Source organism: Lontra canadensis, unplaced genomic scaffold (genome assembly GCF_010015895.1).
Source record: "Lontra canadensis isolate GAN:19392208 unplaced genomic scaffold, GSC_riverotter_1.0 scaffold33, whole genome shotgun sequence".
Classification (NCBI taxonomy): Eukaryota; Metazoa; Chordata; class Mammalia; order Carnivora; family Mustelidae; genus Lontra; species Lontra canadensis.
Window position 1 is genome coordinate 17677381 of NW_022631027.1, and position 24774 is coordinate 17702154.

Genomic DNA, 24774 nt, shown 5'->3' on the forward strand with positions numbered 1-24774 from the left:
GCATTAAGCAAATAATGGGACTGCCCTTTCCCCCCAAAAGATTTTTCTTTTTAAGAAAACTACATTGTTCAGTTCAGGTGAAGCAGAGTTGTATATAGTTAGGTGATAACCAATAGAGCTAGAATTATAGATAGTGGATGGAATCATGACTGTTAGAATTTATTATGTTTACCATTAATTTGGTAGATAGAAGGGTAAGGAATGCATTTGATCATGAATGGAGCTGTTCTGGCAAATTTGAGAGAAGGATGGTTTGAAACTAATGCCTCCCAGGAATTTAGGATCAAGTTAGTGTGTATCCAAATTAACATGAGAAAAATGAGAAGAGAATGGAGAAGAGAAGAAACATTAAGAAGAACAAAATATGGACCATATCTTTTTTATCCTTTCATCCATTGAAGGACATCTTGGTTCTTTCCACAGTTTGGTGACTGCGGCCATTGCTGCTATGAACATTGGGGTACAGATGGCCCTTCTTTTCACTACATCTCTATCTTTGGAGTAAATACCCAGTAGTGCAATTGCAGGATCATAGGGTAGCTCTATTTTTAATTTCTTAAGGAATCTCCACACTGTTTTCCAAAGTGGCAGCACCAACTTGCATTCCCACCAACAGTGTAAGAGAGTTCCTCTTTCTCCACATCCTCTCCAGCACTTGCTGTTTACTCTCTTGTTAGTTGTGGCCATTCTAACTGGTGTAAGGTGGTATCTCAATGTGGTTTTGATTTGAATCTCCCTGATGGCTAATGATGATGAACATTTTTTTCATGTGTCTGTTAGCCATTTGTAGGTCTTCTTTGGAGAAGTGTCTGTTCATGTCTTCTGCCCATTTTTTGATGTGATTATCTGTTTTGTGTGTGTTGAGTTTGAGGAGTTCTTTAGATCTTTGTATCAACATGGACGGGACTGGAGAAGATTATGCTGAGTGAAATAAGTCAAGCAGAGAGAGTCAATTATCATATGGTTTCACTTACTTGTGGAGCAAAAGAAATAACATGGAAGACATTGGGATATGGAGAGGAGAAGTGAGATGGGGAAAATCAGAGGGGGAGCCAAACCATGAGAGACTGGACTCTGAGAAACAAACTGAGGGTTTTGGAAGGGAGGTAGGTGGGGGATTGGATGAGCCTAGTGGTGGGTATGAAGGAGGGCAAGTATTGCATGAAACACTGGGTATGGTGCATAAACAATGAATTTTGGAACACTGAAAATAAAATAAATTTAATTTAATTTTAAAAAAGAAGAACAAAATACTTGAGGTGGGTTTTTGTTTGTTCCTGTATGTGTCTGTGTGTATGTGTGTAGGCATAAGGAAAAAGAAAATGATACACTTTGAAAATTTAAATGTGAATAACTGGATATATGGTGGTGTCACTGCAATAAGAAAATCACAAGGAGGAGCTTGTCCTTGGGGAGACCCGACACAAAACAAAACCTTATATAGTTGACGAGCTGGGAGAGAGATTAGAAATCCACTAGGATAATTTGTCTGTTTCACACATTAAGAAACCAAGGTTCAGAGAAGCGACTTAACTAAATCAGATGACTAATGGAGAATAAAATTTTGAAGCATTCTCAGTTGGAGGGGCCAGTAAAGAAGTAGGTGAAGATACCCAATAAGGCAAGAGTACAGCTGATGACAGCAATAAATACACAGCTTACTGTCAGAGTAAAATGATCACCTCACTGTAATAATAACTTTGAAAGAAACACACAGAAGAGCAACTTGCTACAAAAGTGCCAGGAATTGCAACAATATTGTATTATAATTTTAGGAAAACTAATTTTCTCCTGACATGTCCAGATTACATATTGTAAGAAAAATTGGGGAAAGAAAACATTCTTAAACCTCAGAAATATTTCCTGCTGTTCTGTTACACTGAGATTAATTGCAAGTCACACAAGTTAAACAGTACAAAATGTTTTACAGAGCACATGGAAGGTTTCACATGGCCTAAAATAAAGGGCTATAAATGTGACATACTACACTCTACTGCAAGAATTTCTGAATATTTCTATTATAAAGTAATTTTCTCCTACTGCAACTTTCCTAGGAAAGTGACAAGATAAAAACTGATTTCTTAAGCCATCATTTCAAAGGATGATATAATTATCTCATTTTAAAATTGAAAAAAAAAATTAAAGCAGTGATGCTATTAGTAGCTTTAATGTTTTGGAGAAGTTTCCATATATTTGCATACTATGACTAATTAAGAAATTGCTAAAAGGGGCCAGTGGAATTAATTTATAAATAGTAAAATTTGTCTCAATCCACAAATAGTTTTAATCTTTATAGTTATATTTTTAAGAATGCTTATTTGTGTCATTTCTTATGAATACATAAACAATGGTTTTAATAAATAAAATCATTAGATAAATAATTAAACATCACTTAATCTCTACCCATTTGTAACATATTTCATGTAAGTTAGTTCCCAAATATATATTTTAAAATATTTATTTCACCAAAATTTTGACATACTTGGAATCTGCAATATGATACTCAATTTTAAATAAATGGATTTTCTGGGGTGACTGGGTGGCTCAGTCACTTAAGCACCTGCATTCATCTCAGGTCATGATCCCAGGACCGAGTCTTACATAGGGCTCCCTACTCTGTGGGGAGCCTACTTTCCCTCTGCCTCTGGTCTCTGTCTCTCATGAATAAATAAATAAAATACTTTTTTAAAAAAGTAAATAAATGGATTTCCTGTCACATACTAATAGAAACAAAAACCCCTAAATACTTTGTTTTTAAAATTTCAGAAAAATATGCATTTTTCAGTAATGACATTTTGTAAACTACAGTATCTCAAGTAGATGATCCTACATGGAGGTATGCAGATATATATCTGTTGAGTAGAAAGAACCACTTGGCCATCCAGACATCTTTGAGTACTGATGAATAATTTAAAAAAGAAAACAAAATGGGAGAGAGAGAAGGAGGAGGAGGAGGAGAAGAAATATAAGTAGGAGAAAGGAAGTAAAAGAGGAAGGAAGGGAGGAGGAAAGGAATGAAAAAGGAAGAAGAGAAGTCACAAAGTTTGATGATTTTGTCTACTGATAAAGTGACAGAAGTGAGGATAAAGACCAGGCAAAACTCAAATATACTAAATACTTCACCTCTGCCATATTCTGTGCCTTAAATTAGAACCATGACTCTTAAACATACAGGTTTCCTCACTATCCAAAATAGAGTGTTTCTATAAAACCTATGGTAAGCAGAAATGGTGGAAAGCAAAAAAGTAATTACCATTAACTGATATCAAAAATTTTTAAGCATTCTCAGACTCCAGAAATAACCTATCTGACTTTTCTGATACTTTAGAACACATCTTGCTAAAGAATGCACACAATAAATCGAGATAAAGCACAGTTGCTCACAGACACAGTTCAGAGCTCTGGCAGCCTGATTCCAAGACACTGAGTGTCGTTGCCAAGGAAGGAGCTTGGAGGCACCACTCCTGCTGCTTGAGGTGTGTGCTACCACTATAATGGCTTGCTGCAAAACAAATGTTGAATGCTATTTTCACTTATCACCTTTTTCCATAAAAACAAAAATCCTTGTCAGAAATTTCTTTCAGTTAGCAAAAGCAGGTACTAATGTAGGTCTTTCTTAACAGCTAAGTGGCAAACCTGAACTTTTGAAGAGCAGGGGGTCTCTGTAATAGACATTGGAGGAGGGAAAACAGTTTTGGAAAATTAACAAATGCATTGTCTATGTTGCAAAACCCTCTTCATTCTCCCTATTAATACTTCCTTCCTACCCTGGGGTGCCTTGGTGGCTTAGTCCGTTAAGCATCTGACTCTTGGTTTCATCTCAGGTCATGATCTCGAGGTCCTGAGATTGAGCCCTGTGATGGCTCTGCAGTAAGGGAGCCTGCTTGAGTTCCTCTCTCTTCCACTCCCTCTGCCCCTCCCTTGCACACATGTTCTCTCTCTCTCTCTCTTTTTTTTTTTTTTTTAATTTTGTACCTTTGGGTATTGTCTTCCTCTTCCATGTAACTAACTTATGTCTACCTTTCTTGAGCTTTGATCATGTTCACCTATCAAGAAAATCTGCTGTAGGGTCACCTGGGTGGCTCAGTTGGTTAAGCATCTGCCTTCAGCCTCAGGTCATGATCCCAAGGTCCTGGAAGCAAGTGCCACATGGGGGGGGGTCCTTGCTCAGTGGGGAGCCTGCTTCTCTCTTTCCCTTTGCTGCTCTCACTGTTTGTTCTCTCTCTCTCTCTCTGGCAAATATATAAGTAAAATCTTTTTTAAAAATCTGCTGTAAAATTATCTGTCAAGTAGATCATCTCCAGAATATTTACTTTTTATCAGACAAGAAAATAATTCTTATTTAAATAATAATATATGTGGAATGGCAGATGATGGGATTCACTGAACTCCTTTCCATGTTATTAAATTGACAACCACCTACTTTGTCCTCTGACAAGGTCACTTAGGTTATCAAAAACTATATTAGATGGGTATTTGCTCAAAGAATATGAAAACACTAATTCAAAGGGATATATGCATCCCTGTGTTTATTGAAGCATTATTTATAATAGCCAAATTATCGAAGTAACTCAACTCTCCATCAAGAGATGAATGGATAAAGAAGCTATGGCATACGCACACACATGCATGCACACAAACACACATACACACTGGGATATTCTTCAGCCATAAAAAAGAACGAAATCTTTTTCAACAGCCATTTTCAACAACATGGTTGGATTTAGAGAACACAATGCTAAGCAAAATAAGCCAATCAGAAAAAGACAAATACCATAAGGTTTCACTCATGTGGAATTTAAGAAACAAAAACAAAGGAACAAAGGGAAAAAGAGAGAGAGAAACCAAAAGAGAGACTCTTAACTATAGAGAACAGATAGTTACCAAAGGGGAGGTAGGTGGGGGATGGGTGAAATAGGTGAAGAGGTTAATCCCACTTATCAGGATGAACACTAAGTAATGTATAGAACTGTTGAATCACTATATTTTACATCTGGTGCTGATATAACACTGTATGTTAACTACTTGGAGATTTTAAAAACCCAAAAAAAACCAGAAAAAATAAAAACTTTATTGAATACTTGCTCCAAAGTAACATGAAAAGGTGTGCCTAGGTGGCTCAGTTGGTTAGGTGTCTGCCTTCAGCTCAGGTCATGATTCCAGGGTCCTGGGCTTGAGCCCCACATCGGGCTCCCTGCTTGGCAGGGAGCCTGCTTCTCCCTCTGCCTCTGCCTGCCTCTCTGCCTGCTTGTACTCCCTCTCTTCTCTCTCTGTCAAATAAAAAATAAAATCTTCAAACTAACATGTAAAGAATAAAGTATGTACATGCATAGAATCATAATATAAAGTAAAAATAATTAATCATCTTGTACTGTGTTCAAAGTTTTTACTTAAAAAAGCATCATAGATGAGCACCTCAATTCTTCCTTTTAGTTTTTTGGAATTATAGTTCCATAAATTTTAGCTTTATGTTAATTTATTTACTTAAATTGTGAACTTACTTTCCCTAAAATTTCATTGTTAATTGTTGATAGGTCTTCTACTCTTAATAATTTATTTAGCTAGTTAAAACCTAAAACTGGCAGAATTTTATGTTTTTTTACTACGAATATCAAAGCCATCAAAGATTCCTATCAAAATATATTGGTCCTGAAGGCAAACCCCCTTAGAAAATATTTTAAATCAAAATCCTTTTGGAAAATTTAATATACTTTTAAAATTACAGTAAAATCAGAGTATGAAATATTATGATTGTGATGCTGCCATGTATCATATTCAAGTAACCCTATTTAGTTCTTATAAAATGTTTATATACTCCAAAATTTCACACTGCACATCGATGTCATATATAATACTAAATATTTGTGCTTTCATAGACAAATGGCAGTATTCCTTTGTGCTGTCTGTTTGACTTACTCTTAAGTTTAAAAGTAATATTAATGGTAGTAGACTCTGTCCCATTTCCCAGGGCTAAGGATTATATTATGTTATAATGCTTATTTTAATAATTTTATACTTTTGGCTTCTAAAACACAATATTAACAAAAGAGTACTCAGCAATTGGGGCGCCTGGGTGGCTCAGTCAATAAGTGTCTCATCCTTGATCTCAGCTCAGGTCTTGATCTCAGGGTTATGAGTTCAAGCCTGGCATTGGGCTCTATACTGGGTGTGGAATCTACTTAAAAACAGTAAAAGTAAAGAAATTAAAAAAAAAAAGAATAACCAGCAATAAAAGATAATCATGATCTAAAGAAAATAAGGATATCTTCTTCAGTCTTTGTATGAGATTAAAGTTTGGTTATACACTGAAACCATTCTGTGAACATATTTTTTATCATATGTCCATGTTTTGTATTTAATCAAATCAAACCTTTTGGTTTCTGTACAAAAGGAAATTGTATATATTATGTAGATTGGGATACTTCATCTGCATGTAATAACACCTCATTAAAATTTAAGATCCTCTCTAATATCACATTCATAAATACTGTGATGTTGAAAATCTATGGTATAAATATGAGCTGTTGGCCTAAAAGTTTTGCTTCTTGCTAATGCTACACCTTCTATAGCCTTGGAAACTGTCAAACTGATCTGCAGAATCCACTTATTTAAAAAAATAATATTTACTTAGCAGTATGTGCCATCTCTGAATACAAATGACTGCCTGAAAATACAGTCTCATAGTCCATAGATGAAATTATTTTTTATTTTTATTTATTCATTTACTCAAACATGTACTGAATAATTATAATATACCAAGCATTCTTCTATTCTTATGAGATAAAAAATGATAAAAATGACAAATGTCCCAGTCTTTAAGTTGCTCACTGCCTACAAAGGGAAAGAATATACTATGTATATAATAATGCCAGTGTCATCGTAAGTCTATATTATATCAACATAAGATTACTGTGTAGTGGGGTCCCTGGGTGGCTCAGTCATTAAGTGACTGCCTCGGCTCAGGTCATGGTCCCAGGGTCCTGGGCTCAAACCCCACATCGGGCTCTCTGCTCAGCGGAGAGCCTGCTTCTCTCTCTCCCTCTGCTGCTCTGCCTGCTTGTGCTCACTTACTCTCTCTATTAAATAAATAAAAAAAATCTTTAAAAAAAAGATTACAGTGTAGTAACTTAAGTGTATTATACATATAAAACTCATATGTGAAATAGAGATTGATTAACTGTATTTGTGAAAGCTCACAAGAGGTTTCAGAAAAGATAATAAAACTCAGCAGGGTGTTGTGGTATAAATATGAACTATCTAGTCTTAAAGATAGCAGAATATTTTAAGCAGAGAAAGAAGTATTATACTGTTTCCAAAGTATCTCATCCTTTGTGGATGGTAGTTAAGATGACTCTGAATATGCACACTGAAACAAAATCATGAGGCATAGTTTATGTCATGCCAGCTTGAGAGCTGAGGAAATGTTCTGAGCAAACAATTGATGTAGCCAGGTTTCCTTTCAGAAAGTTCTCTTAAAAAAAAAAAAAAAGATGAGAAGAAAGTTCTCTTAATATTTGGATGCAGAAGATGAATTATAGGAAAGAGATACAATTATATTCTCCTTGTAATAATCCATTCAATTCCATTTATATCAATCCATTTCTAAATTTCCATTTTCTTTAACGATTATCATGTTATCACATGTATTGTAATTATTTGTTATTATTTCTATTGATTCCAAGCTCTCAAATTTAAATAGCAAGGAGACTGGAATCTTTGTATATATTGTTCATGATGTTTTGAAATTCCCTAGAGAAGTATAGGCTATTGTTTAATATTTTCTCTATAAATAAAATACATTTATTTATTTATAAATATGTGTAAGAATTTATAAATATTAACATTTATACATGTAAATATAAATATTTCTATTTGTTTATTTTATTTATTTGTAAATAAAATGTATTTAATATTTTCTTTATAAATAAAATGTATGAATTTTGCTAGTTTAAAAGATAAGCTATTGATTTCCTGATATTTAGTTTGATTGTAGTCCTTGACAAATTCTCTTAATAATCATAGAATTTTTTATTGATTGCTAGATTTTCTAGGAATGCAAGATTCTTCTTTTGATGATCAAAAGTAGAAAAACTTTTTTTTGATATACCAATACTTTTACAAATTATTTCTTGATTTCACTGATTGGATTCAATAGTATATCTTAAACAGAGATAAACAACAGTAACAATAGTCAATATCCTGTAATTTTCTTGGCATTAAAGAAAAAAGTATTTAACTTTTAATAATTTTAAATTAGGGTGAGGAATCTGGTGATCTTCAAAAAAAAACAAGGAGGTCAGTGTGTGGCAGGAGCAGAATAAATTATGAGTATGAATTAGATATTTTTTGAATGTTTCATATTTGGCTTTCATGTACTCTTCTGTATTTTCTATTTATCTCTGTATTAAGTTTGAGTATCTTTTATTTACCTTGTATTTATATATACATCCCATTATGTCTCAAATTTTATCTATTAATTCTTTTTTGTTTCTTTAAAAGATTTTATTTGAGAGAGAAAGAGAAAGATCATGAGTCAGGGGAGAGGCAGAGGGACAAGAAGACTCCCTGCTGAGCACTGAGCCTGATGCTTATGACTTGAGCCAAAGTCAGACGCCTAACTGACTGAGCCACCCAGGCACCCCTAATTTTATCTCTTCATTTTACATGGCATTCAAAAATTTGCTCATTTGTTTACTTCCTAGAAACCACCCTGTGCTACAGCTTTTTGCTTGTACCAAAAATTGGTAACTGCCTCCCTTAGAAAAGTGAATGCAATTTAGTGACATAAGTACTTCACTTCTCTGGAATGTTAACTTATCTTGTCTTTCTTACTTCAAAATATTTTTGATACTCCTAACTGATTTTGTTGTTGTTGTTGTTATTTTGCCTATTTCTCTGGTTGATGACATAGTGCTCTATCATGAGCCAGCAAAAAATAGAAGCAAGAAGGCATGTTAAAAGGCCATTGCAGTATTCCAAAACATTGATATCAATGCATTCTAAGTTTGCAGAAGTGGAGATATTGGAGAGTCATTGGATTTTGAAGACAGGACCAACAAGATTTGCTGATAGTTTTGATGGGATGAAAGAAAGGAATGGCGGATGATTCTAAAATTTTAGTTCAGTCAAAACCCCAGCAAATAGACGACAATGTCTTCTGCTGTCCTTGGGAACGTTGGTAAGGAAGAATGTTCGAGAAAAATGTAAAGAATATTAAGTGTCTATAAGGAAAATCAGGAGAAAATGGAAATCCAAAAGCCAGAGGAAGAGTGTTTTAAAATTAAAGGAGTGACCCACTGCATCAAATGCTGCTGAGAATTTAACTAAAATGAAGGCTGCCATTTGGTAGCCAGATTAAGCAATGAGGAGATCATAGTGGACTCACTAGTGTCTGGAGGTTGACTCTAGAGCTTGACTGGGTTAGCCCCAGTGTCAAGAGAGGAAGTGGAGACCAATCTGGAGGACTTTGGCTCTAAAGGAGAAGATAACAATTTAACTATTTAACTAAAAGCAATCGGGGTAAAGAGAGGATGTATTTTGTTAGTTGGAAAATGAAAACACGATGCTTCTTTGCTGTTGGAACTGATCCTGTAGAGAAGTAAACCGTGATGATGTAGGATAATAAGATTATACTTGAAAGAACAAAGTCTGCGAGGTGAGAGAAGTTGCTGCCTTTAAGTCGAAATATGGTCAGTTCATGCACTGTAATGGAAAAGAGTGCAGCCCAAACAGTACAGTTGCATATAGTTGAGGAATTGCGGGCAAAGGATGGGAAAGTTCCCTTTTCATGTATTTTCCCAGTGAAATAAAGACCAACTTACTGATATTTGAAAGGAAAGAAAAGTGTTAGAGGTTTTTGAAGAGAGTACAGACTACAAAATAGTTATCTAAGAGAGCAGAGAGTGAATGGTTTAGTAAAATACAGTAGGATTGCTTTTGGCACTAAGGGGCCATATGAGATGCTCGGTCATGAAATTGACACGGCTTATGTTTTCCCTAGTCACACTTTAATGGTGCAGTGAATGATTGTAATAGATTTTAAACCTCCTCTGCATTTTTTGGATAAGAAAGTTTCCTTGGTTTTCACAACAAAATAATTTTTATGGTATTTAGTATCTACTTCATTCTTTTTAGTTATAGAATCCATAGTTTAAGTTGAACAATTAGCTACTGGACCAAACACTACAGTTTTTTTTATCCCTCCCTCAGCTAATTGTGTTTTTATGGCAGAAACGAGGTAATGAACTATGAAAAAATGACATGTTTAGCTTTTTGTTGATCTCATTAAAAAAAAAAAAAAAAAAGGATTCTTGTCCTTGAAGTTCTCTTTGTTCCAGTGCCTGCAAATAGCAATTGATGGTAAATCCTGAAATGCATATATTGTGGAGGGCATAATTGTCCTGCTAGCCTGTGTCACTGGAGGACCCATTTGTACTGCACCATTTAATACAAGAGAAATAAACATTTATTTGGGATTTTGTCTTAGAACCTTATCCTAATAAAATAATAGAATACTGTTTTGCAAATTATTTGCTAATGTTTAATTTAAATATTTACATCCATAGTCATAAGAAAAATGTAATCATTTTTCCTTTTTTAGTATGATCAGTTGTGCACTTCAAGTTATATACTGATTTTCTAATATTGAATGGAATGCTTTGCATATGTTTCTGTCCCAGATCTTTGAAATAATGTTTAATTATCTGTTCTTTATCAGATAGTTGGAACTCAGTTTTAGAAATATATGCTCCAAATGCTTATTTTAAAAGATTAATTTTGAATATTTTTTTATTTTCAGATATGGTTAGCCAATATAAGTGTACTAGTATGTCTTATGTCATATTTGTTTGTTTCTATTTTACTAAGATATCAACAGTTTCCTTTTAGTTTTCTAATTTGTTTATCATAATATTTTCTCTCTTTCTTATAGCTTTCCCCCTTCACATTTCTAAAATACATATATTTTTGATCACTTCTTTTCTTTAAGCTTGCTGATCTGTTCATTCGAAGAATCGCATTTTTAATTTAGGATTGTCTCCCATTTTATTAATATCAGATATTCATGTTTCCTTTAAAAAATGTATTTCACATCTTTTCTAAATCTTAAGCAAATAATTTTAATTTAATCTCATATTTTTCTAAACTTTCAGCAGAATAATTTGTTTAGGAATCTATCATATGAACCCTCAAATACAACCTCTTCTTCATCTCTTCTGTATCTGAGAAACTTTAGGTTTCCTGTTATTAATATTATATATATTAATAATAACTAACAGTTATAATTAGGTTATTTAGCTCCTCCATAGTCCTCAACTGTCAGTAAAAATAACCAATAATGAATGCAGCTCATCTCTACCTATTCATCTCATTTTTTCATATGTCCAGGATTTCTACAAGTTTAGTTTACTCTGCATTCCAAAATACTTGTTCTAATAGTCAACTGATTAATTTCTTTTTTTTTCATGTTTTTTATTTAAATTCCAGTTAGTTGACAAGCTGTATAATATTAGTTTCAGGGATAGAAATTAGTGATTCATTTCCTATCGTTTGTAAAAGAGAAAACAGTCCTGAACCAAATTGCACTGTTGAGATGCTGTAGCGCCACTGAAACTGTAGCAGCTATTGGCTCTACAGAGGTAGAACAGCTGGATTAGGGTTTGGGGGCAAATAAAGCAAGAATGCATGTACAGGTGGCTCTTTGGATTGGCAAGTAGCTCCTATGCCTAACCTACTATTACCTGTCACTAGGTGTATGACCTCCTAAAATCACCAAAGTGATTATAACATATTTTGCCACAAAAGAGCTATAAGGATATGCAGATCTCCTCTGCGAATTATTGCTTTTAGTATTTATATATATGTGTATAATTTTGGGGGGAGAGGGGCAGAGAAAGAGGCAGAGAATCTTAAGGAGGTTCCACGCCCAGTGCAAAGTCCAACTTGGGAATTGCTCTCACAATCTGACCTGAATGAGCCAAAATCAAAAGATGGATGCTTAACCAACTAAGCTACCCAGGCACCCCTAAAAATATATTTTAAAACAATTTAGAGACCAGATTTAATCTAGTTCTAAGGACCTACCAGCTAATGCTTTTGAGATTGGCAATCTAGATCTATTTTTATAAGTGGATTTAGATAAAACTAGATAGATCATAATCAAATATTTCTATTACTCAATCAGATGGTCTTTCCATTAAGAAGCAAGAAACAAAATCAATAAAATTATAGTTATATCAATAATACATATAAATTTATGGGTAAGAAGCATGTAAATATTGCCTTCCAGAAAGCAGAAGGATTAGAACATAGTAACATAAAATTCATTTTATTTATTATTTTTTAAATTTTTAAAAGATTATTTATTTATTTGTTTGAGAGAAAAAGAGAGTGAGCACACAGGACAGGGGAGGGACAGAGGGAGGGAGAAGCAGACTCCCAGATGAGCAGAGAGCCTGATGTAGGGCTTAATCCCAAGACCCCGAGACCATGGCCTGAGCCAAAGGCAGACATTTATCTGACTGAGCCACCTAGGCACCCCGCATTTTAAATAATTGAAAGTATGTATGAAAAATGGATTTTAAAAATTTAAATTTAAATTAAATTAAAATGTAAAAATACTACTAAAAATTCTATGTAAATAAAAGGTAATTTTAAAACCCTATTCCTTCCCTAAAGTGAATTACTAAAGTCATTTTTTTCCAACTTCAAAACATATATTCAATTATAAAATATTGTTTTTAAAATCTTCAAGCATATGACAACACTGATAATTGTGAACTCAAGGGCTCCTAGCAAAATCTTGAAGGATTTTTTCCTAATTTGCAATCTTTCCACATTGTGAATGTTTTCATATTTTATGTATGAAAGGAAGCACATTTATACACATGTTTATTTAAATTTTTTTCTATTGATCTATTATTTTTATTGGGATATAGATAGATGTCTTGATATATGTATTCATTGCCTAGATAAGTGCTTTTTTCTTATAAGGTCTATAAAGTTTTTTTAAGTAAATTAAAACGAATCTTTTATGATCAGTAGTTTTTCAGGAGTTAATACTACTAATGTACCATTACTAATATTAGGATATAATGTTTCTTTTCTTATTTTGCTCACTGAAGAGTAAATCCCAAGTATTTCCTTTGGGATTCTCTTTAGAGGTTCTTCTTCAAGATTACTTAGTAATATCATTTATCTGGGAGATAATATATTCTAATTCTTAATAAGATTTTCCAATAAGTTTTTCCTAAAGTGTTAAAAATGAAAATTATAATGCCGTTTGGATGTGATAAGAACCTGAGAATTTCTTTTTGGATTGATGTTGTGGGAATAACACAGCCATATTATGCATTTAGGAGATGATGTCTTGAATATTTTTTTATCAGTGTTGTTAATAAATTAGGTTTAAATATACATGTGAGTCTTTAAATTATTATTTTAAACTGGTATATACCACTGATTTCCTAAAACTTAAATAAGTTTAAAGTAACAAAACAGACTATATTAATGTAACAATTTTTCTCCACTTGAATGTTCAAATTCCAAATAATATTTTAAAAGCATAGAGCTTACAAGAATTAGGGTGATTAGTGAGGTGTAACTTTTCTGATCAAGCATACTCATTTGTAAACACTAGTGTTATAAAAATGCACCAACAGGGGATTGAAAACATTTATAGATCTCAAGAAACCATAGTACAAGTCTTTTAGATAGTCACAGGAGAAAATGATTTGGGAAAGGTCATGATGGAAATATATTTGAAACAATCTCAAAAAAGTCAATTAATGATAAAAAAGCTCAACTATTAATTGGATTTATATATGCATGTAATGAAACTAGATATTCTAATCAATACAAAAATTGACTTCCATGAATTATGTCAGAATGTTCTTGTCTTGATTTATGCATAGGTCTATATCATTTCTATAGATTTTTGTTTAACAGCTGTCTTCTTCCCTCACTTCCTATAGATCTAGTGTCCCAAGAATGTCTAGAACTAGGTACTAAATTTAATTGTTATAGGCGCTTATGATAATCATCTTCAAAGTGACTCCCAATGATTCTTGCTTCCTAGTATTTGTGCCCTTGTGTAATCCCCTTTCCTTGTATGTGGGCCAGACCTAGTGACCTGCTTTTAAAAAATAAAATATGGCAAATGTGTCACTTGTGATAGAACTTGAGATACAAACTATAAAATATTATCATGGAATTCACAATTTTTTACATTTCAGTACTGTTGATAGATTCAGTGTTAGTTATGAATCTCTTCCCTTTTTAAAGTCCCCTTTACCCCTCTGGAAGCTTGTAGTGTATCTTCTTTGTTCCTGGAATTTAGCAACTTCACCAGAGTTTAACACATGGTATCTCTTTCATATATATTTCAAACTCAAGAGAATTTGCTTCCTCCTCTAAGGGCCACTTTCAGCAATTGTTTTCTCTGAGCTTTTTTTTTTGAAAGGATACAGAAATATCTGCCTGCTCCCAACTTCAAGGAGAAGAAGCCGAACCATATACTCTGACCGGCCACTTAATCTAGCTGCTGCCAAAGGCTACAAAGCCATCCACCCTCCCAAAGGGACCTCAGAAAAATTACTCTTTCACTCACGAAATTGAGGTTTCATCACTGTGCTGACATTTACTTTCTCCAAGGAGGAAATTGGAGAATTAAGATTATAAACGAAGTCAAACAATTTTTTTCTCACCATATGATTTAAACTAATTCTTTGATCACCTTAACTATTTGATGTAGTGTTATCAAAAGTCCAAATAATTTGAGACACTAGAGTTGAAAGGCAATGATAACATATTATACTGTGCAGAATACTCTATTTAAGAAATACATTTGAAATGTTAACTTTTGAGCTCAGAAATACATTCCAGTTTCTGCTTTTGTGCTTCATGACATTTGTAAATTATTACATGAGTATGTGTATGTGTATACACATTTTTCAAGAAGTTTTCATCAGAAGACGTCAAATTCTGACCTTCATTACTCATTTGTTGTTACTTATACCCCTTCCCTACCCCAATGTAGTTGATTCTGTACTAAATTGTTTATTACTCACACATTTACAGAATTTTATGATATCCATATACACAACCTACCAAGAATCTAAGATTAAAACCTGAACAGTTTTTTAAAATACGATTGTTCAAAATATATAAATATTTGCATTGTATTCCTGGAGAAGGCTTGTTAGTTTCTCTGCCTGGAAGAGGATTATATTTCCTGTTGCTCTTGAATCTAAGAGTATGGCCAGATGACTTTTTTCCCCATTTCAGAGCTGATATTCTAAGAAACAATGATCAGTTTGTTGCTTCTTTTCCCACAAGACTTACAAAGTTGCAGATAGGGGCTGTTTTGCTCATGGCAGAGACGGAGTGACAATGACATATAAACAGAGCAAAAGCTGTCCCATAATTAACATTTAATAGAAATGACAACCATTATTTTTTAAAAGCTGATGAGAATTGGGACATTTTATTACCATAGCAAAATTTAGTTTATTTTGATCAATGCACCTCTTGAAAAAAACAATTCTCTCAGAGTTGTTTAAAATGCCAAATAAAAATTAACAATGAAATGTTTTAATTTTTATTATATTCTCTGCAAAACTAATAAGAAAAGAAAGTATATACAGTAAAGAAAACCATCTACCTTTCTTATGAATATTGCCATTACTTTTGAAATATCCCACCACTGCATTAACTGAATTTTTTTTTCATGAACTGTATTCTCAGGAAAATCTCACAACATCCACTCAGGACTTTATTTGTGTCTACCTACTTAGTAGACCTGTCATTACTCAGTTTTAATGAGACATAGTCAGCTCCATAGCCCTCCTAACTTTCATGATAAAAGGAAATCCGAAGTCTGAGATTCTGGGCTACTCAATTACAGATTATGAAACCCAGACAATAAATGATAATTGGTTGAAAAATAGACAAAAAAGAAAGAAAGAAAAGAAAAGAAAAATAAATATTAATCAACTGGGACCTGCCAAGTAAATTATTTGTCCAAGGATTGCTCTAGATCAGAGATCAGCAAAGAGCCAGACAGAAAATAGTTTAGGCTTTAAGGGCCATATGATATCCGCTGTTATAGTTTAAAATCAGCTGTAGACAATACAATTGATTGTAAATCAGTGAGAGAGACTGTGTTCCAATAAAAATTTATTTATACAAACAGATCATTGGTCATGTTTGGTTCCATTGGTTTTACTTTGCTGAATTCTGCTCTAGATAGGGCTCCTCTGTAATTGGCTGCAAAGCACTAGATACTTAAGGAACATAATTTCAACATTAATTTGTATATCACAAATTTGCATTTCTTGTCCTAGGTAATGACTATAATGTTTTCTTGACTTTAATGGTATCTTTCTATTTTTTGAGATGCAACCTATTTATACCACTTTCAACACCTATATATTGGTTGATGTGAAGGAAGCTTATATATTGAGATCCTTCTGGTTTGAAGAATTTCTTTAATGATTACTCACAAAAATGTGAGCACATATCAGTTATCTTATTTGTTAAAAATTGCATTATTGATTTTCTCATAGGCAATTTGAGTTGGAAAATAAAATTTAAACCAAAGTCAAAAGAGAGCTACCACTGCTAGAGAAAGACTATGCATCTCTATACTTGTTCCTGTCTTAATATTATTAATAAGTATAGAGTTTACAGAAATCCAAATAGTACCTAAATTGTTTCTCATTAAAGAATAGGCTATCAGCTATTAACACTAACAGTTTTTATTGCATATGTCATTAACTTAATTATAACCATAATCAAATAAAAGTTATATCATAATAAAAGATATATATATATAAGGTATGAAATAAACATAACATTAAACAAGCATTAATTTTATTTAAGTGATTAGCCTCTTCAGTTGCATATTTTATGCTTATTATTGTAAATTATATTGTATATAATTCATTTATATTGAAGGTACAAGTAATCACTTTACTTATTTATAGCAGATGTTTTATTTTAGGTCCTTATTTGTTTTGTCTCCAAATGTTTTATTAACAATTGAAAAAAGCCAATAAAAATTCAGAAATAGTAGTCATTATAAGAAATTTTATATGAAACTTGGAATTAATATTAAGTTTTTAAGCTAATATACTTTTAAATGCTCAAAGTTACATTTACCTATCATACATTCAGAGTCGTTAGCGTATAATGATCTCTTTTTTTAAAGATTTTATTTATTTATTTGACAGACAGAGATCACAAGTAGTCAGAGAGGCAGACAGAGAGAGAGGGGGAAGCAGGCTCCCTGCTGAGCAGAGAGCCTGATGCGGGACTCGATCCCAGGACCCTGAGATCATGACCTGAACAGAAGGCAGAGGCTTAACCCACTGAGCCACCCAGGCACCCCAGTATATAATAACCTTAATCTTATCTTTTTTGATAACTGCTACAGCATTTTCTATAAATACTTTACTGGTATGTAATATAACCAAACATTACCAAAGGAATCAGAGAATTTACAGTCAATCCTTCAGGTAGGATTCCTGCTTAAAAATAAGTAGCTGTTGTTTAATCAGATAGAACTGGTTAACTAACTATGCATTTCCATGCCATCCTCTTCAGCTACATTTATATGTTCTTTGCTTTTCTGAAAATATTTAAGAGAAAAATGTGCCTTAAAAAAGTTAAAACAAACCAATGACAATTGGATTTTGACTGGGGAAATCTAATTTGACCTTATTTATTCAAGTGTTCTATAAAATTGACTTAAATCTATTTGGCACACCTAACTTCTTCAAAATAAGTTGCTTGTATTTTTGTTTTTATTTTTGTTTACTTACCACCATACATACAAGTAATCTCTGTAATTCAAGTCATTGACTGACTACAAAGACCAATAATTATATAAGTTGAAAGGTTAGGATGAAAGTTTGAAATTATATGTCTTATCCTTTAAAAATTTATTTTAGAGAGAGAGCACGAGCAGGAGGGGTAGAGGGAGAAGGAGAGAGAATCTTAAGCAGACTCCACTCTGCGCATAGAGCCTGATGAGGGGCTGGATGTGGGGCTTGATCTCACAATCCTGAGATCAGGACCTGAGCCACAACCAAGAGTCAGATGCTTAACTGGCTGTACCACCCAGGTACCCTGATATATGTTTTATCCCTTAAAAGATTTAGGTCTATGATTCTAAAATCTCAAAGTCATATCATAAGTGTTGCCCATATATTTGTTTTTACATTTTAGTGGTATTTGTGTTACTATATTTTTTATTAATTTAACAAATATTTGTTGAAAATCTGTCATATGGCAGTTGATAAAGCTACAAAAGCATGATATCACCCTTAACACGACTTAACTCAATCTGGTGCAGTAAAAGAACTTCAGAGAGCTAAGTTCTATTATAGAACTCTGCAGAATATCTACATGATCACTAAGAAAGGAACAACTAACTTTAAATCAGCACAGAAAAAAAGTAGAAAATAAACGGTTCTTTGTGAAAATCAACAAAATTCAAAGTTGATCACACACTAAAGAGACCAATAAAGAAAGCAAAAATACAAACTAACCAATATTGGGAATGGGATAGGTAACACCATTACAGTTTCTACATATAACTAAAGCATAATAAGGAAATAATGAATAACGTCTGCCAATAAATAAGATAATTTATATGAAATGGAAAAAAAAAAATTCTTGAAAGACAAAACTACCAAAGCTCATTCAAGAAGAAATAGATAATATGAGTGGTTTTACATCTATAAAATACACTGATTTAAAAAAAATTATTTATTTCTTTGGCATAAAGAGAGAGCATGTACAAGCAGGGGGAGCAGCAGAGGGAGAGGGAGAAGAAGCAGTTCTCCACTGAGCGGGAGCCCAGTGCAGGGCTCCATCCCAGGACCCTGGAATCATGACCTGAGCTGAAGACAGATGCTTAACCAACTGAGCCACCCAGATGCCCCTAAAAGACACTGAATTTATAGTTAAAAATTAGAAGACACAGATAATCTTAACCCCAAATGTTTTTATTGGTGAATTTTGCCAAACATTTAAATAAGAAATAATACCAATTCTACACAAAATCTTCAGGAAATTAAAAATAAATAAATAAAATAAAAAATAAAATTTAAAAAAATTTTAAAAATCTTCAGGAAATTGAAGTAACTCATACTTCCTAATCTATTTCATGAGGTCAGTATTACACTGATACCAATACTAAAGATATTATTAGTAATTCAAATCTCATGCCAGTATCCTACATGAACATGAATGCAAAATTTGCAGCAAAATATTAGCAAATTGGATCCAACAATACTTAAAAGAATAACATATCATAACCAGGTGGGTTTAGTACCAAGAATGCAAGGTTAGTTTAACTTTACAAAATCAATCAACATAATTTATCATGTTTATAAATCTGTGACCCATCCAAAGAGAGAAACCACACAGTGATTTGAACAGAATCATAAAGAGAATGATAAACTACAGTAAGAGTTGATTGATAAGTAATAAATTGGCTGGTAAAAAGCACATGTAACTCAAAGAATTTTCAAACAGATATAGGAGCAGTGACTTCCATAGGGTTGGAATAGGGAAGAGCCTCTTCCTATAGTTCAAAGAGCCAAAGAATGAGATGGAAATAGCAAAATTGTGGCTTGCTGAGTGGCAAAGTAGCCACTGTCGGGCTGCAGTCCTGGAAATCCATCCCCTGAACTTGCCAGAAACCTGCCTAATAGGGTGTTGGAGAAAGCTCTTCATGGGGAGGTTTCTAATAGAAAATTGAGCAAAGAAAAGACAGTGGCTAATGTATACAAATAAATATATACATATACAGGAAAAACAGAAAATAATGCAAAGATACTATAGTTTACATTTCTATAATTATTCTTGAGATCCTCATTGACAACTATGTCTTTCTTCTTCACCTACTATTTCTGTATTTCCTCTGTCTTCAGGCAGAATATCTGCTGCTTGGGGTTCTTATCTAGTGCAGGTACCTAAACCTTCATTGTAAAAAGGCCTGAGCCCTCAATGTCCTGACTTTTTTTGATTTCCATAGTTTTTCATTAACCTTTGCCATTGGACATGAATGTACTGGAAAGTACCGTTGAGAGTCCCGTGGAATACAGAGGTAGTCTACCTTGTGTTTGTTGTGTAGAACATAATTTCACTTAGCAGACAGGGTCAATTGCACCAGCCAGCAAATTAATCCCCACTTTTCCTATTAGTTTAGTTGCAGAAAGAGGTCCAAATGTCCAGGAGGTGGTGCCAGTTTAGTGGAACCACTGCTGCAAACCTTGGTTAGAATCATACCACCTTGACAATTAATATCTCTAAAGAAATAGAGGTCAGTATTAACATGTAAGAAAAAAATACTCTGTGAGTTTTAGATATAATGGCAGCAGTTACTCCTACTTCACATCTTGTGAAATTGTGAGTAAAACATATGCTGAGTCTTGTAAACAGAATATCATCCTCTTAGGTGGTTGCCTCCCAATCAACAACAAAATGAATCTTCAATATATAATCATACCTTTCAATTAGACTAGCTTCTTCAGTTAATTGGGCATATGGTAAAATCAATTGAATACATGAATATGAGTCCACAGCTACACTTCCTTCACTCTGAAGTAAGATCCTTGGTCATACTCAATACTGTGTGAAATCACATGTCTTAGGTGTCTTAGTCACCTGAGGTCCCATGGTTAGGCTTTCAGTCTCTACCAAGACTACTAGCAAGTCTGAATCTGTTTCTCAAAAGGAAACTGGTTATCTGCTGATGATAGCATAAGTTTGGTTTGTTTTGTTTTGTTTTTCTCAAAATCCTGGAGGTCTTCTCTACTATTTTCCTATTATTTGTTTGCTGGAGATCTATATAATATACCAGGGTGCCAGTCTTATTAAATTTGTTAAAACAGTCAGTTGAGTGTTTGCCTTTGGTTCAGATCATGGTCTCAGGGTCCTGGGATCAAGCTCTGCATTGAGCTCCTTGCTTCTCCCTCTTCTGCTTCTCCCTCTGCCTGCTGCTCCCCCTGCTTGTGCTCTCTCTTTCTCTGACAAATAAATAAATAAAAGCTTTAAAAATCAGTTAAATTATGAAGTGCAAGTGATAGAATGTCTTATACTGAGTGTGATGTGGAGTCTTCTCTTGTTCCAGTACCTACTTATAATTGGAAACCTTATGGGTAACTCAGTAGATAAGTTAACAAATTAACACAATGTGGTATATGTTGCCACAAAAATCCAAAATGGCCTGCCAAGTATTGTGTCTCTTTTCTCATAGCAGATGGTGAAAGTTGCAGCAACTTGTTCTCTTCGGAAGGAATTTCTTGACATGCTCTAGACTATTGAAATACCAGAAACTCCCTGTGGAGGCAGACTCATTAAATCTGTGAGTGTATATCTTTTATACTTTACTTTGCATAACATACTTGCTACTTCCTGCTCATCAGATCCAACCAGCATGTTATTAGCGTAGTGGACCACTTAGATGTTTGTGGAGTGTCAAGGTGATCAACATTTATAGACTGTATTACGACAAGGAGAAGAATTAGCATAACCCTGCTGAATCAACACTCTAGAATTACAACATTGGCCCTGGAGGTTAAAGCAAACTGCTTCTGGCAGTCCTTGCAAATTGGTACAGGGAGAAAGGGATTAGTCAGGTCAATTAGCTGCATACCAATGTCGGGCATTGTGGTAAACTAAGTAATTGTCCGTCAAGGATGCCCAAGTCTTTTTAAAAAAATTTTTTTAAGATTTTATTTATATATTTGACACACAGAGAAAGATCACAAGTAAGCAGAGAGGCAGGCAGAGAGAGAGGGGGAAGCAGGCACCCGCTGAGCAGAGAGCCCGATGCAGGGCTCAATCCCAGGACCCTGAGACCATGACCTGAACCAGAGGCAGAGGCTTAACCAAGCCTAAATCTGAGCCACCCAAGCACCCCAACGATGCCCAAGTCTTAATCCTGGAGCCTGTCACTTTACAAAAGGGATGTAGTAAATGTGATTAAGTTAAGGATCTTGGGATGGAAAAATTATCCTAAATTATTTGCGTGGGCTCAGTGTAATCACAGGGTCTTTTATAGGCGAGTGAACGAAGGATCAGAATCAGAGGGAGAAGGTGACAGAAGCAGAAGTTCAGTTAGGAAAAATAAAGGTGCAATCCAGTTGGCTTTGAGGATAGAGAAAGTGGCCATAAGCCAGGAAATAGAGGTGGCTTTCAGAAGCTGGAAAGAAAAAGGAATAGATTGTCACCTAGAACCTCTAGAAAGGATGTAGACTTGCAGACACCTTGATTTTAGCTCACGGAGATTGATTTTGGATGTCTGATCCCAAGAACTATCAGATGGAACATTTATGTTGTTTTCATTCATTAAGTTTTTGGTACTTTGTTAAAGCAGAACAAGGAAACTAAAACAGCAGGTGTGTTGATTGTTCCAAAAAAGCTATCACATCCGCAACTGAATATTAAATGGTAAATCCCATTTAACTGCCCTACCTCCCTAAGCCTTTGCACTCCACTCTCCACGTTATGCCACGATGGCTCCGGCCATTCAGTCCCATTAACTACTCCTTCTTTTTTTCCCCCTAAACATTTTATTTATTAATTTATTTGAATGAGAGAGAGAGCACAAGTAGGGGAAGCAGCAGGTTCCCCGCTGAGCAGGGAGCCTTATGTAGGGCTCTAACCCAGGACCCTGATCTGAACCAAAGGCAGACACTTAACCAACTGAGCCACCCAGGTGCCCCTCATTAACTCCTTCTAAGTCTGAGTTTCAGTCAGCCAACCAAGTTAGCTGATAGAGTGACATCTAGCAAACATATTCACTCCAGAATCTCCAGTAAGTTCACTGCCTGCACGAATAACAGGTAATAGAACATGTATCATGCCTAGGACTGAGACAGAGCAGTCAAAGCTTTTATGGAGAAACAGAGTTGTGACTCACTGAAGGACAGAGAAGCCACTGTGTTAAACTTGCCGGGAAGTTGCTCCCTAAGGTTGGCTAATGAAAGCTATTCTTGGGGAAGTGTCTCAAAAGGAGCACTTTGCTACAAAGTATTTGGAAAAGGTGTCTGGTAAAGCTCTTGGTCTCTAGATGCTACCGCCCTCCATATGTAACAGAAGCCAGGCAGTGGAGAATCTGTGAGCATGACAGACGCCTGGTGTTAGAGAAAGCACAGTGGGCTGTAGGAGAAACCAAAGGAAAACAACAATGACAGGAAACTAAACTCTACTCTGCAGCTTCTCTCCACTTTCCTCTCCTGATAAAGCTTCTGTGTCAGATGATAACAGAAAAATATTTAGGGGGGTCAGATTCATTTTGACAGAACAGGCCCAAAGGATGCATTTCTAGCTGAGAGACACTAAATCAATGACTGTCACACTATATTAAAAAATTAAAAATCTATAAGATCATCTTCCATCTATGCAGTTTACTCAACCTCAATTTCCCGTATTTTCAGTATAAACTCTTGTGTGTTCAGTGAAAAACTTTTAGAATGATCCATTCCAGATATATTTCAGTTTTATTTAATAAACACGTTCCATTCACTCTTAGTGTGATATTAAAATAAAATATCACCAAAGTATTGTCATTCATTCTCTAACCATGCTACTGAATTCACAGCATTTACAAATTCATAATGATATTTCTTACATTTGTTCTGCTATTTCTAGCTGCAAGCTCGATTTTAAATTGGAAAAAAATATGCTTATAAGTGTTACAGAATTGCTCTTGCAGATCTTCTGGCACATTTTTCATAAATAAAAATAAGCATTTTCAGGCAGAATTCCAAAACATAGAGAAATGATTGAATCTGATCATGGGGGAAATATCCCTTGGCTAGAAAGGAACTAATCACACAGTGAGAGAAGAAATTTACATATTTCAGATATTTATAAAAAAGCATGGTACATCCTAAAATAATACAGAAGACAGCAGCTATAGAGGACATGATTTATACAGCATATACATTGGCCTATAAAATGTACATGATTTCTAGCAGTAAGTTTTTATGTGGGAAACCACTAGAGGTGGAACAATGCAGAGATGAATTTTTCCTAGTGATAGATTTTTATAATAAATAATCTAATGACTATGACTTGATTACTTTTAATCTAAACACAAAAATCTTGCTGAGGTATATATTCATGCCCCAGAATATCATTTATATATTATTCTATTATTGCATACACAATTGTTAAATATGCATAACTAATGAACGGGCTAAAATAAAGGACTTTAAGAAGACTGGTAGGAAAATGGTAGGCTATTTAAACAGACACTATTTTATTATAGTGTTATGTGTATAACACTGGATCAATAAATCAGAAAACTTTATCATTTTCAAAACCAGTGACTCAAAGATTATTAACATTATTGACTTAAAATTATATGTCTCTTAATTTAGGCAAATGGTTTTTTGGCAAATGCGGTGATTTCAAATATGCTAAAAGTCTAAATCTGGAAATATCATGCCATAGAGTAGATTCATATATGTTGTTCATTATACATTTTCTAAGCACCAGAAATTAGGGTTCGCAAGTTTTTTCCTAAATGTCTTTCAGGTTGGAAAAGAAAAAGAAATGTTAAATACGTTATTCCAAGAAAAATATGTATTTCATCTGCAAAAGAAAATGATAGGAAGTGAAATAACAAATGGATAAAATGTTTACATAAAAAAGTTGTTTTTTACATGGTTAACAGGCCTTTCAACTCTACAATCTTATTTGCAAATCACTAAAAGAACATGGATAAGGATATCCTTTTCTATTTTAATTTAATTA